The following is a 15,821-nucleotide window of genomic DNA, read 5'->3' on the forward strand; positions in this document are numbered from 1 at the left end:
AAAAAGCATATCAGTTTAAGACAAAACAGGAAACGGAAGAACGCATAAAATACACAAAAACACTTTTTAACCCATATATGCCTACCGTCCTTTTAAAAGGACAGTCTGCAATGCTGACTTTAAGGCGTCCTCGTGTATGCCCTACCAATCCAATGTGCTTTCTACTGGCCCTTTCTAAAGCACACACCCTCCCGGTGAAACTGGAAGTGGGGATCATCTTTTTTCCCTTTTTTCGTCATAAGGCAGTAATATGAGCTAAAATAAAAAAGGTTAAAACAATTAATAGTAGAAATATTCTCAGGCATAACTGAGTTAATAAAGACCTCTTTGACGTTAACATAGACAGAAAGCAAAAACAAGCATTTTATGACTTATTGTTTAAATATAGAGACGTTTTTACGTATGCCCCTGATGATATCGGATATTTCAGGGAATATGTTCATAAAATTAGGATTTCTAAGTCCGCCGTTTTCCACGACCGTGCCCCACCTATTCCATTACACATCAGAGACCAGGTAGATAAACAGATTCAAAACCTTATCAAGGCAAAAATAATTCAGGCCTACAGACAATAATGAATTTTGCTCCCCACTTCTGGTGCTCAAAAAGCCTAATATGAAAGAATTTCGGATAGTTCTCAATATACAGAAATGTAATAGTAATACGAAGTATTTATCAGTTCCATTTCAATCAACAGAGGACGTTCCTAACTCCTTCATAACAACTGTCGATCTCTCGAATTCATACTTCCAAATTTTATTGCATCCTAAGAGCCGCAAGTACATGACTTTCGAGGTCAATCATACCGGAAAATCATACGAATTTTTGAGGTGTACGATGGGCCATTGTACATCCAGCCAGAGCTTGTCTCTTGCCACGAGGATGATTTTGGAAGGAATAGCAGACAAAAGTACAAATTTAGCCAACGACCTTGTCGCCAGTGCATATAATTTTCCACAGCACTTGCAGAATTTATAATTATTATTTCAAAAGCTTAGAAAACACGGTTTTCAGGCATCACCCAAGAAGACACATTGGCTACCAGGAGCTTAACGTATTAGGACACCTTGTTAGTGGGGAATCCATTAAAATATCTCCAAATATAGCCAAGAAAATACGAAATTTTAAGAAACCAACTACTAAGCGGATTTTCAAAAGCTTTATTGCCCTATGCTCATACCTTAGAGCACATATCAAATACTTTACAATAAAAATTGAGCCTTTCCAGCAATTAGTAATCTCTAAATCTAAATTTAAATGGACAGAGAAGCATGATGCTCTCTTCGAACAATTAAAAGAAGACATACTAAACGCCCCACCACTCGCTTATTTTGGCGACTCACTAGAAATCCGCGTCTATCGCGATAGCAGTCAAACTCAGGTAGGTGAAGTATTTCCTTGCTATAACCCAAAAGCCGACATGGAGAAGGTAGTTGCGTATTGCTCTCGAAGATTGACAAAAACTGAAAAGAAAGCTAGCACATGGCAAAAAGAGTTGTATGCTCTCATATACACATTGCGCAATTTTCGCTACTTTTTAATAGAAAATTTAATCTCTACGTAGACGCAAAGTGTATAGCGACTATGAACACACAACGTGACGAAGTCGGAAAATACACACGATATACACGAACTAGGGCCTTTCCCAAGTAGAGAAGGAAGAAATAAATACATACTAGTAGCCACAGAACTAGCCACTCGTTATGTCATCGCAAAAACATTAGACGCCATAAACGCGGAATATATAAATTTTTGGAACATGATATCCTCAAATTTGGAGCATTTAGAGCGCTGTATTGGGACCAACATCCAGTACACAGAGCGACTAGTTTAAAACAGCACAGATGTACGATTTCGTCTATATATACTCACCCGCATATAATCATGCTTCCATAGGATTAGTAGAACAGAATTGTCTTAAGTTTTTTGTACAAGAACACCATAAGGTCTGGGAAAGATGGTTACCGCACGTTATATTTGGCATCAACATTTATGTACAAGGAGGGACCAAATATTCAACAAGCTTCTTATTGTTTTGCTACAAACCTAGAATCCCGACAGAATGTACACTCGCATCAAGGCAATATATACAAATCGACAGAGATAAATTAAAGGCTATCAGGAAGAAACTACAAAGTGACCTGGTACAGGCATATAACAAACAAAAGCAATTTAATGATAGACGCCATAGAGAGACAACTTACAATCCAGGGGACCTTGTTTTAGTATATTATCCCACAAGAAAAATTGGTCTACCAGAACACGTTACCGTTCACTATGAAGGACCAGCACGAATAGTGGAGAAGCTCAATTTAAATTTATATAGAGTCGAATTTCTAGTGTGTCAGTGTCGTGGTGCGGTTACTTTTCACTAATAACAATTATGTTTTTTTTCTCCAAAATAATCTTCCAGATTATTTTTTTTCAGTGTGGGGGGTGTAAGGATCCCCAAATCACGACAAGAGCACATGTCAACACAACACGTGCTATTGATTGTAAACAGAATAGCAGACGAGAAGCCGATACGAAAGATATCGAGGAACGCCGGAAGAGGACGGACCTCACGGAAGAACCCTAAGAGGATGGATAAAAGCCGGACCACCGAGGGACCCAGCATCAGTCGACCAACTGATCGTAACCTATCCTAAACAAGGGAGGCTGCTATGAAGCTAAGGGGTTAGCCTAACCACAACTAATCCCTGGAGGTTGCTATGAAGCTAAGAGGATCACCTTACACACCATTACTCGCGAGGGCTGCTATGAACGGAGGATCCTAGAACCAAATTCTTGAAGACTCCCAGAGGCTGGTCTGAAGCTAAGTTATCCGTACAAAACAGTATAGCCTGAAAACCTTGGTCATTGAAGAGATACTTTATTGTCAGAACTTTTGTAAACACAAAAGACTTGATTTTATAATAAAATGGGTGAAGGAATAAATGTCGGTCTATTATTGACTCTACCAAAGTCATTACAATATATATATATATATATATATATATATATATATATATATATATATATATATATATATATATATATATATATATATATATATATATATATTATAAAAAATACATTTTCAACCTGAGTTGGTACTCCTTTAAATGTGATTGGGAATGTAGCAATACTATTAATAGGGCGCCTTGAGTAGACTCAGATTGTTTCCAAGGTACATCTTACATTACATATATTGCTAATGCTTGATAAACATACCTGTACTTTGAGGTACTTTTCGGGATTCTCCACCAATGTTTTGATAACGGTAAACAGAACCGTATTTGTATTTCCACAAATACCAAATGTATTTCCACCAAAAAGTTCACTTGGCAGGAGCGGGGTTTGAACCGGCGATGCCATTAACCCTCTACCAATGAGTCACCGCGGCCCCTGCTTTGTAAAGTGATTATGTCACCACAACACACTTTCCGGTTCGTCGTCCAACGCTTGATTTTAGGGCGGAAGAAGGAGATGGTGGCGGCCAAAGATCAAATGCCAAGACATGTATGGATGATTATCCATTGGCGGAAATATCTGAACCAGAAGTTCAAGAAGGGGAAGATGCAATGACCACGCAATCGGGTTTTGTAGTGCACTCGTAGAATACAGTAGGGCTAGATGGACCGTGATTGATAGGATTGCTATTGGTGGATGGAGCAGTGACCGTGTCCTCAGCTTAACATTCCAGGAAATTTGATAGCCCAAGTATGCGTGGATCGAATGGACCAATATCTTATTTCTAGAAGTCATTCATACTTTTCTTAGTTGTGGCTGTACGTGTGAGAGCTGGTATACAATGATCCCACGTGATATACTGCCAGAGGTCGAAACAGATTGCCGTCCAACCAATTCTGAATTTCATGGGTGTATTCTTTTTAAAATAGAGCCATAAATGCAACATCCAGCTGTTGAAGTTTATGCGTAATATGCGGTGGTAGACACACAATATACACTCCACTTTCCATTGCCGTATCAATGACGTTAATGTTTTTGTGTGGGAATAATGTCCATCAAGGATCAAGACTACTGGGTCTTCAGCTGTCGGTTTCATTAATTGAATAAAATGTTGCCGCCATGTAGTGAAAATATTAGGTTGAACCCATCCACGGGTGTGTGAAACTGCAATAATGCCAGTGGGAGTTTCGTCAAGAAGTGCTCCCTTCATATGAGTACGAGGAAATACAAGTAGAGGCGACACATACATCCCTACTGCATTCATACATGTCACAGCATCTCTAAATGGTGAGGTGATTTTCCCAAGACATTTTTTCTTTCGTTCTTTCGTTCCCTGTATAAGCGTGATCCCCATTTCGTCGACATTATAACTCCTATGCAGCTCAAAATTTACTACGCTAACTCCAATATTAGTATGTCAAAGTAGTGTTCACTTTAGCACCCGTGCAACCTTTTACTCGCGCAAATTAACTGTACGTGGAGCACGAATAGCTAACAATGGAGGGCAACTTTTCACTACCCATTCCTGTATATGCTGCAAAGTTGTGATTAACATTGTTTTTTACAGTTAGTTGGTATGCTAAAATATGAATATCTCTTCACCTAAGACCATGGAAGCATCTATCCATTTCTTTGTATTACTGAACTACTTCATTTTAAAGCTTTGTACCGAGCTTTGGTTTTCGTCTTAAAGACACCGACACAAGATCGTCAGCAGTTTTTGTTGGATACTTCACATAATTTTTCAAGTATAGAATGAGAAACATTGAATGTATACGCTGCTTTCAGATAGCCCATTTCAAGATTTTTCACAGCCTGCAGCATTGACTGCTTGTTCCACTTTCTTCTTTGCGACATCTGAAATAACGGGAAAGAACTTGTTATATATAAATGCTCCCAATATCGGATATTTGATATTTGGTAGTCCTCCCTAACCTATCCTATCCTATGTTGAGACGAACGGACCCTCAGGAAAACTTTCACCGTCAACCAGAACAGCGTCATGTGGCCGAACAAATCTGACATGTTTATATACTAGACAATTTTGTCTTTTTGAACAAAATAAGTACAGTGTTTTTTTCCCTTACCTTCTATGTTCTATCATCAGATGAAACTCTTACTCAAGAAGCTCCAATCGACGAAAATTATATTTTCTCTCACACTTCAGCAACACGTTCTTCCATAGCGTCCAAACTTACAAAAACAATACAGCGTCCCTTCCTGATAAAGTTACTGTGGTTGTCTGCCGGTGGCAGCACCTACTTGACGAGAAACGTTGGTATCCGATATTAGGCAAGTATTTGATTACATAGGTCGGTCTACCTTACGGTGTGTGCCTAGCTCAACAGCAATTGCACAAACTCTTTTCCAAGTGTCCACATTCATGTTCATGCTGAAGACCTCATACTCTTGGCCAAAGGCCTTGAGCCTCACCTTTTACTGTTCTATTATTTGCACGAAATTTCACAAACCAACGGTTGTATGGTGTGTTCAGTCACTCCCTCCTGTTACAATCTAGTCAAAATTGTTGATGCTTCCCACTATTACATATACATAATGTTCCAGTTTGAACTAGTGAAGACAAATCACTCGCAAATGTGTGGCCTATATAGAGAACTATCGCAACCCTATTGAAGAATATAGAGGTTGATTCAGTTATACTGAGGTGAATTTGCATGTGCTTCTTACCTAGTAAATGTCATGTTTCCAGCACCGGTCGTGTTCGATCTGCAGGTCATATCTACTGACTATTGTTCGGCACCGGAATTTCCATCGCAGGAGACTCCGTTGCATCTGGATCACGGCATTGCATTCCAAACCTCTTTACAGACTTTCCATAGGCCGGAGCAGGCCCGTAGCCAGCCCGAAAATATAGAGGGGGCCCGGTGGAAGTTAGGGGGGGCCCGATCCAAAAGTATTAGTTCATCTCATATTATAGTTCATTTGCAAGCCTACCGTAAAACTTTTAGAGGGGGCCAAGAAAAATTTAGGGGGGGCCGCCCCCCCTAGACTCCCCGTGGATACGGGCCTGGGCCGGAGATAGTGCGGACTCGACAGGAGTCGCTTGAGGAGTCCAAAATATAATTACCCATTGCGTTTGCGTCTGAACTCTTGACAGGAATGTCAGAAAAGGGAATAGCCGCAATTCTAGCTTCCTGTTCCATACAGGGATAGAATTCCAGCTATATTTTCGACGTGTGGCTGGATGCCTTGTCTTGGTACAATTCAACTTGGTCCACTTCTTGTATGTATAATGCTGGGATTTCATGCTGGGACCCATTCCCCGTCAAAGGTAATAACATAGTTCAACCTATCACCTGCGATATGACACTTTTACAGCCTCCTGCAGTTCAATTTTCACTCACCAAGGAACATCTTATATTGATAGTAGCATTGCCCAATCAAACAATGTGTAGTCCATAGAGAAGTGAAGAAAAGTAAGAAATCCAAAGTTTTACGGGTCGACACACAGAAACACAGGAGATACAGAGGGAAGAAGGATCTAAAATCATGTGAAGATAGCAGTGCAAAAGATACACTGACACAGAAAGAAATTCAAAATTATTAATCAAAATGCCATTTACACAACAGTATAAAGCAAACATTGCGCCCACAGACATGCTCAATAACATCATATGTAATGCAGTGCATCAATTGAGCACAAAGAAGTTTCGTCTAATGGCACAAATTATAACATCTAGAAAATCTAATTAGGAGTAGAACCATACTGTGAAGTCTTGATATACAGTGTTGCCAACGTTTGAGGATAGACCTATATGAATCTTGGATATAGAAGAGTACATATAGTACACGATTCGAACTAGTTGAAACCAAAATATGATACCACAAACAAGAAGATAATCACCGAAGTACTAAACTAACGGACAAACCACAGGGTCGAAGCATTGTTGCCAAAGGAAAATATCATAATAGTACCAAAACACAGCATGTAAACTGAAATGGTCCATATGTGAGCTCCATTTTACATCTTTATTGTAATTATTAGACAATATCAGGGAGACCCTCCTGGTTTACAAATACATATATCACTCTTTTCAAGCGACCCTCTCCTTATACAGACCAACATACTGCGGAGTGCTTGACAGGCCTGCAACCAGTTACAGAGGTTTGGGGGAGCCATGGGTATGTTAGAGGGGCAAGTCATTATAAATTCTCGTACACATATCTAAATTGTGTTTTTTGTGTTGAGGTCTGGAGGGGCCACAAAAAGTTTACGGGGACCAGGCTCTCCTAGCCCCGTCTGGTTGCGGGCCTGGTGCTTGATCAACAGCAACACTGACAAACTGACCACCAATAATGTATGAGGTGCTACAATATTACGTGCATCAGAAACTTGAACATGCTAATCAATTCTCAATCCAAACACCATTTCAGTTTTGTGTGTTGTGTTACTATTTTGATTTTCGACTTGGGCAAAACTGCCTCGATACTGTGCTTCGTCCCTTATTTTCGTACTTCAGTGATTATATTCTTGTTCGTGGTATCATATTTTGCTTTTAACTAGTTCGAATCATGTACTGTATGTACTCTTCTACATCCAAGATTCATTTAGAAGTTCATATAGGCCTATTCTCTCCTAATTAGATTTTCTAGATGTTATAATTTATGTTCAGTGATATTTAACAAAACTTCATTTTGTACTCAGTTGGCAACACTGCATTACATATGTTATTGAGCATGTCTGTGGGCACAGTGTTTGCACACTATACTCTTATGCAAATGTAGGGGAAAGTCGTCTGGTATCGGACAAAAGCAGTTTTCGTTATTTCCTGCTTAAGGCGGCACCTGTCAAGCATACAGTTAATTGATCGAAATGAACTAGCCAAGCCCACGTCATAGTGAATTTGTCCGATGAACGGTGTATCTTGGGCTTCAAGGTTTTTGTATTTTTGCGAGTGATCAGGTGCACGGAGATAAATTTGTGTGCCTGCAACTTCTCACAAAGTAAATGTATTGATATATTATTGCTATCACAGCATTTATTAGGGTGTATATTTATTATAATTTGGGCATATACTTGCATTCGTTTTGTTACATGCCGGTAGATAGCCATTCATAAGTTACAAGTCTTTCGGCTGGTATCGGACAAAAGGGAATCGGGTGGTATCGGACAAAACACTGGTAAGTAAACTTGACGTTTTTCATGGTTTCTGGGCTTTTCAGGAAACCATGGGGAAAATAGGTGGCAATTGGAATGAAGAAAATATTAAGTTGGCCATGGACGAAGTTATTTCCAAAGAAGCACGTGCGGCCAGTGCTAGATATGGTGTTCCTTAGCCCTTAAAGGAACCTGGCTTTTGGGGCTATTTTTTAGACTTTCAGTCAAGCAGCTACTGTATCGTCACTATTTATCCTAGGATCATGGTTCATACCTTATTCTCTTCAGAATAGAGCTGGCTTCCAAATGGTGCCACTTGCATGCTCATACCATATACCAGAAGCGGGGGAAAAAATGTCAAAGTGAAAATTTCGGAGGGAAAATTTTTTTCTCGAACTTTGGCCCCCCCTGGACTCCCCCTGTGTGGTCGTAGTCATCTAAAAAATCTGGTAAATAGTACTTGGTATACTGAATGTGTGTGCCAAATTTCAAGTTTCGATCTTGAATAGTAAGGGCGGGAGAATTTTTATCAAAAATTCCCACAATGCCCCAAATTACCATAAAACACTATGATCTCAGGGAAAAAAATTCCTGAGACATCCCTAATTACCCTAGGACTATAATCCGCCAATCATTCTCTTCAGAATAAAACTGTCTTTCAGGCGGTACCATTCACATGTCTCCATCATGTATCTAAGGCGGGAAATTCCTGAAAAAAGGGATTTTTTGGGGCAAAATTTCCCTTTTTTCAACTTTTGCCCCTCTGGACTCCCCCTGTTTTTACGCAGAAATCAGAAAAAAACTTCTGGTAAATACTACTCGGTGGACTGAATGTTCGTGCAAAATTTCAATCTTCTACGTGAAAAAATAGGCCCGCCAGAAAAAATTTCCCTACCATGCCCCACTTTTACCCTATACAGAAGTATATTTGGATAAAAATTCACTGAGACGGCCCTAATTACCCTAGAATAATAATTCGACCGTCGTTCTCTTCAGAATGGAACTGCCTTTGAGACGGTATGACTCACGTTGTCCTATCATGTAAGGCGGGAAAATGACGAAAAACGGGATTTTGGGGGTAAAAAATCCCTTTTTTATCCCTTTGCCCCTCTGGTCCCCCCCCCCCTGTTTTAGCACTGACATCGGAACAAAAAATCTGGTAAATACTACTCGGTGGACTGAATGTTTGTGCAAAATTTCAATCTTCTACGTAGAAAAATAAGCCCGCCAAAAAATATTGAACATAGGCTTAGAAAATGAGAAAACAAATTTTTGACTTATGACGTTATCACCTCCTATGTCTGGACGCAGGACGGTCTGAAACCATACGTAATGTCTTCTACAAGGCCTCTGGACTTGGAAAACAAAAAAAACGGACGAAAAAGCTCAAATAGAAGAGAAATAACGCAATGTACCATGAAAAACGCGTATGGTACGAATTGTACCATAGGATCCCCAAAGGGTTAGAGTGCATTAGAAGATCGTGTTGAAAACCTCGGATAACAAAGGCACATCTCGGATAACAAAGGTGCATCTAGTAAAACGTGACCAAGAAGAAATACTATACAATCATGTAAAGGCTTTGTGTAGTTAACTAGCCTAATGCCACTAAGAATACCAGAATTTTTAAAACTAGTTTAGAAACTTGCTGAAAAACTAAACATTATAATCTGCGGGGAGTCTTTTGATGATTGGATACAGTGCAATATATGTAAAGACTTGGTACATGAACAATATGGAAACTTTGAAGGCAGACTGTTTCATCATTGTGATTTATGTCAGAATAAAAAATAACAACTCCTGATGAGACTAAGAATTTTAAGATATATTTTTTACTCTTATTTTAGGCTGTATTTCAAAGCGTAATAAAATTCTATTTTGTATGTAAGAACTCCTGTAAGTAAACAGGTAATATTTGCAATTTGTTCTGTTATTAAATTACTTCAAAAGACCAATTCTCTATAGTTTTATGTTTGTCCGATACCACCCTCCTAATATCGGACACCCGCTAATTTGTGTTCCTTTGATTTTTTTACAATGTATATATATATATATATATATATATATATATATATATATATATATATATATATATATATATATATATATTATTATTATTATTATTATTATTATTATTATTATTATTAGTTTTTACCTGTCAAATCACCTTTAACACGTTGTGTGTAAGATACCAAGGTATCATTTTGTGCATTAAGTAATTTGATATAGCTATTTTTCAGCCTGACAAACTAAAAAAAAGTTAAGGTGTCCGATACCAGACGACCTTCCCCAAATTTTGATTACTTTAATCATTTTGAAGTTCTTTCTGTGTCAGTGTATCTTTTGCATTGCTATCTTCATATGATTATAGATTCTTCTTTCCTTTGTATCTCCTGTGTTTCTGTGTGTCGACCCGTAAAACTTTGGATTTCTCACTTTTCTTCACTCTTCTACCGACTACGCATCAAAGGCGGACTGGCAACCATAGAGCCCACCCTGCTGAACTGAAATGAGGGCCTACTGTATAAAAATGTAAAAAATGGACTTGGCATTCTTCATATGTATTACATATAAAAGTCCATCTTCGAACCCATAAATAGTATCCCATATATTCATACAAAAGCAAAACATTAACCTCGACCCGAGAAGGATTTAGCCGGAACTGCGCATAAGAAAGTTGACCCGAGCCGACTCGTGGCTAGAGCAGCCCTGGCCCTAGCGTAGATGACCTGACCTGACCCGTGTCTCAAGCAGGCTTGACTCTATCCCTGACCCATGAAAGCCTGATCTGATCCGTTTGAAAGCACTACGCGGCAGCAAACAGTTCAGTTAATTTCGTGTTCGCCTGTTAAAAGTTGTGTAATTTCAAGTAAAAATAGCCATAAAAGATAAGCTACAATTGACTGAAATCATCCAAAGACGTGCTGTATACATTATAATTTATAAACAGAGACAGAAAAGCAAAAAATACCTGGCAACTGTCCTGCAGTACTCGAATGAGTCACATCACGCTCATTTGTTTCTTGGGGCTTCACAGATTCAAATAGCCTACGTTGTTTTGGGTCAGATGCAGCTTTTTGTAAATCACATCTTCGTTTGTGTTCTCGCTTTTTAGCACCACTTTTATATTTTTTTCTTTACAGTAATCTTACAATCACTCCTACCATCCATACTGACACAACCACATCTGTCTTCCACGACAAACGACACGTAACTGGTGTTCCAATAATTGAATTGCTGCTATCGGATTTGCTCTTCGATGTAATATACAAATAAAGCACGAGCCGAAGGCAGCAACTTCATAATAATTGTTTGAGGTTTGTATAAAACAATCGTTGATAGTGGCAACTAATTTCCTTTCGCTTTACCGCACTGAAAAAAAAAACAACGAAGCCTGATCCGATTTCTTTCTTCGAAGCGTGGTCTGAGGACAATGCAGTTCAAAAGCGTTCCGGCTCCACCTCCACTTTCCAAAATAACAATATCTACGAAACTATTGTTTCTTTAAAACATCGCCACTCGCCGGCTTGTAAAAGGACCGGAGTAGGCAATGGTATCCAAATCCAATAACAGCCTGAAATCTACTGTGTTTCTTATATTTAAAAAAGTAGTAGTCAACGTGCTCGTTTTTAACAGCCGCTGTACCCCAAACCCCGCAATGTTTTAGGGCCTGATTGTCTCATAGACGGAACCTTTTTAAGTCAATAAACGTGAAGAAGAATAAGGTCTGTTCATGAAAGTTTAACTTTACGTCTTTTTTATGCAAAACACAAGTTTGCGGGAGTTACCCTGCCATATTTTTGATGCTGGTAGGTTTAATTGAGCACATCTTTTTAAAATTGGTGGAGGGGGCCCACCTGTTTGGGGGGCCCACCCTGCATTTGCAGGGTAGCAGGGTGGGCCAGTCCGCCCCTGCTACGCATTGTTTTATTGGGCAATGCAACTATCAATATAAAATGTTCCCTTGTCAGCCACATGTCATGATTTCAGAGCGTGTACACTGTTCTTGTAAACGACCGTGAGGTGTTAATCCCTGTGAATGACGTGGTTGATTATCACCTGTAACGAGTAGTATTTGTTCGCCATAGTACTCTGTGCAAGAGGATTTTCGGAAACATTCATACGCCGAATCACATGTAATAGCAGTAGTGTCTTCTTCACGGGAGGCTCGTTTCTAGCTGCTTGCGTCGGTATGGTGTGCCCAGTGCTCTTTGCCGGATATTTCCATATACGAAATAAGATTCACAGTTGCATGACCTACCAAAATTACGCATTCTATACATTTCTACGATGTTCGAGGTAATGTACTTAGCGTCAGAAAGGGCCATAATGACCAGCTCGCAAAATCTGTTCAGTTTCTGCGGCATTAGACTTCACTCGACTACATTGTTCTATTGTGTGACTAACGAGTTCTGTTGCTTGCCTCGTGGTAATCTCACAGCGATAGGTTGCGCATATATGCGGTACAGTTCAACATTGAATTCAGCTCAACACAACTGAATCAACCTCTGTACACTACTGAGAGAAAAACACTTGATTTTTAATCTAGAAAATTCGGAGATGCGAGATTTAGCAGGATTCTGTACCAAACACAAGATTTTCTGTACGAGGCTACGTACAGAAATGTTTCTTAGCCAGGACTAATCTGTACAGCCATAGATAGAGGAAATCATGTGTTTCTTCCGTCGGCATGTGCAGGATACAGAAAATCAGGGTTATGTACTTTGCTTAGCATTATCTGGTTGTGTACGTACACTGCACAGTCCAGAAAATCTGCACCAGAACAATGATGGTTTACGGTTGTAGTTTTCGTGCCGTGGCAGAAGCAGGGACAAAAGTCGTCTGTAGCCGGAATCTATGGTTTCTTCTTCTAAATGTGCTCAATTTTTCTCTACCTGTTTCTTCTGACTGACATGGCACCCCGGTCTATTTTCTGAACATGTATGGAGATATAATGTCGTCTGCTTGATCTTGGTTCATCAATTATATGCTTTACAGAGAACGATCTATCACAGAGATAAAATCGGACATTTCAATAGCACAAATCCTATAAGTATATTCACTGTTGTTTGGAGTTATGAAACAAGACTTCGTATTACAAACAATTAAGTTCACTAGTAACCCAGACAGCACAATGCACGTACAATATCCGTATAGTACATGTACAATTGCACGGATGCAAGATGTGCATCATCTGTATAAATGCACGCCTGTATATGTGATGCACATATACATGCCAGGTCCTATTCAACATCTTCACGTGCACAGAACATGTGAAATGCACACATACGCGTCCTGCACAAGTGATTTACACTTACCGCGCAGGTGATTTACAAGTAGCACGTATTCGATTTACATGTAGTTCACAGGTGATTTCCATGTAGGACAGCGGTGATTTACACGTAGCACACAGGTGATTTACATGTAGCACACAGGTGATTTATACGCAGTAACCAGGTGATTTACATGTAGGACAGAGATGATTTACACGTAACAGACAGGTGATTTACATGTAGGACAGAGGTGATTTACACGCAGTACCCAGATGATTTAAATGTACGATAGAGGTGATTTGAAGCAGTACCCAGATGGCTTACATGTAGTGCACAGGTGATTTCCTCGTAGTACAGAGGTGATGTAAAAGCAAATTCGAGATGCAACGAAAAAAAGGAGTTTATATATTTGGTGTTTTACGCAGTAACACCATCTATAACTGCAAAGATTTTCTTTTGTCCGTCGTCCCGCTAAAGGGTTTTGCCCTTTCTTCGGGTAACTGCAAAGACATCACCTTCAAAGTATATAACAAGTAACTAATAATTGTCAGTGAGAATTTTAGTTTTGGAGTTTATTATTTGCAACGAGCAAAGCTTTAGGTAGTATCTTTGACATGTTTGCCAAGTAACAAATAACACAACATTCTGCTGTAATAGGACACGAAAATAATTTTGTAAACCTATGAACTGTCTGACTGTAGTTACATCAGTACAATGCTGCCACCTGTTGATCTTGTATCCTAGCTCAGTGGATGTTATAGAGTTTTTACAATCATTCAGCTATTATTCGTCGAAAAGTTTCTATAACACCGCCTGGAGGAAAAACGACACCTACCAAAAATGGAGGTTACTTTCTGTTGATGAGAATGAGAGTAAAAGTATACACTTGCACAGTATTATGTACGTCTCATACACACGTGCAGTAGCCGTGCAAATACCCATGTGCACCGGTAATTTAAATGTGCTTCATCCACGCAAATGCACATGTGCACATGCACGGCTCAAGCATGGGTTAGGTACATGCGCTGCATCCACGCAAAAGCACATGTGTACATAACGGCTACAGCACGGGTTATATAAATGTGTGCTTCATCCATGCAAATGCACATGTGCACATAACGGCTTAAGCACGGGTTACGTACGTGCGCTGCATCCATGCAAATGCACATGCGTACATAACGGCTTAAGCACGGGTTATATAAATATGTGCTTCATCCATGCAAATGCATATGTGCACATAACAGCTTAAGCATGGGTTACGTACGTGCGCTGCATCCATGCAAATGCACATGTGTACATAACGGCTTAAGCACAGGTTATATAAATGTGTGCTTCATCCATGCAAATGCACATGTTCACATAATGGCTTAAGTACAGGTTCTGTACGTGCGCTGCATCCACGCAAATGCACATGTGTACATAACGGCTTAAGCACGGGTTACGTACGTGCGCTGCATCCACACAAATGCACATGTGTATATAACGGCTACAGCACGGGTTATATAAATGTGTACTTCATCCATGCAAATGCACATCTGCACATAGCGGTTTTAAGCATGGGTTCTGTACTTGTGCTTCATCCACGCAAATGCACATGTGTATGTAACGGCTTAGGCACGGGTTATGTAAATGTGTACTTTATCCATGCAAATGCACATGTGCACATGCACGACTTAGTCACTGGTTATGTACGTGTGCATAACCCACGTAAATGCACATGTGCACATACAGGGTTATGTATGTGTGCTTCATCCACGCAAATTCACGTATACGGCTTATGCACGGGTTATGTATGTGTTCATCATCCACACAAATGCACACGTGCAAATGTACGGCTTATGCATGGATAGTGCACATGTGTCGTACACGTACGTGTTGTCTGGGAAGTTATTAGAAAACTAAATATTCGGCTAATTTCGAATATCTTTAGGATTAAATCTCACATGCATAAGAAATTAAATGAAATTAAATTAAAAGAACAGTTTTACGAAAAATACTGTTTCATATGTTACTCGAATCACATCTGTAAACTATATAATATATTTGTGAGTTTTTATACAAAGTACACTTAAAAGTTTCTATAATCATTGGTTCTGCAATAATTAACTTGTATGAACAACGATGTAAGTGTTACAAGACTGTTTTCAGATAGGAATTGTTTAATCCTAACACCATTAAACACCATTAAATCATCTTTCAATAGCTAGAGGGCTTGTTGGAATCTCATTTATGCATCTTTTCATATACAATTACATACTTTAAGAATTAATTTCTAAAAGGTTTTTAATAAAAGAAAGTAAGGTTTAAAAAATTTCAATTTTCTAAAATGCAAGATGGTAAATTATTCGTCTTCTGAAGTGTTCTTCATAAAACTCGGTAGATTGCTACATTGTTTCTTTCATCTTCTTTTAAACTATTTAAATAAAAATTGGTAGAACCCCACATTATTCTCTCCATTGTGTTTTAAAACGTTTTAA

The sequence above is a fragment of the Thermobia domestica genome, chromosome 10 (assembly GCF_964235325.1).
Source record: "Thermobia domestica chromosome 10, izTheDome1.hap1.1, whole genome shotgun sequence".
In the NCBI taxonomy this organism is placed as follows: domain Eukaryota; kingdom Metazoa; phylum Arthropoda; class Insecta; order Zygentoma; family Lepismatidae; genus Thermobia; species Thermobia domestica.